The following is a 395-nucleotide window of genomic DNA, read 5'->3' on the forward strand; positions in this document are numbered from 1 at the left end:
AACATTATTTTCCACATACTGTACATTATTGTTTCTCCTCTATGCCCCGCCTTTCTGAAACACGTCAATTTTTACAAAGCTCATCGGTCTGAAAAGCTAGGTATGCTGTGATTGGCCAGCTATCCAGTGTGTTGTGATTGGCCGAATACCTCAAGCGTGTGACGGAAATGTTACGTCCCTCACCATACTGTGATGCCTGCGGCAACCACATGTGATGACCACAGGCTGGACTCCGCTTCGTCTACGGTGAAAGCCGATCCGGCGATCCACAGGGCAAAGTTGTAGTATTTCCTCAGCGACCAGCACGGATCAGCTCTAGACTAGGCCTGTCACGATAACAACTTTTTGTTGTGCGATATATTGCCCCAGAAATAATTGCGATAAGCGATATTATT

Source organism: Sinocyclocheilus anshuiensis, unplaced genomic scaffold, assembly GCF_001515605.1.
Source record: "Sinocyclocheilus anshuiensis isolate Anshui unplaced genomic scaffold, SAMN03320099.WGS_v1.1 scaffold274, whole genome shotgun sequence".
Lineage (NCBI taxonomy): Eukaryota > Metazoa > Chordata > Actinopteri > Cypriniformes > Cyprinidae > Sinocyclocheilus > Sinocyclocheilus anshuiensis.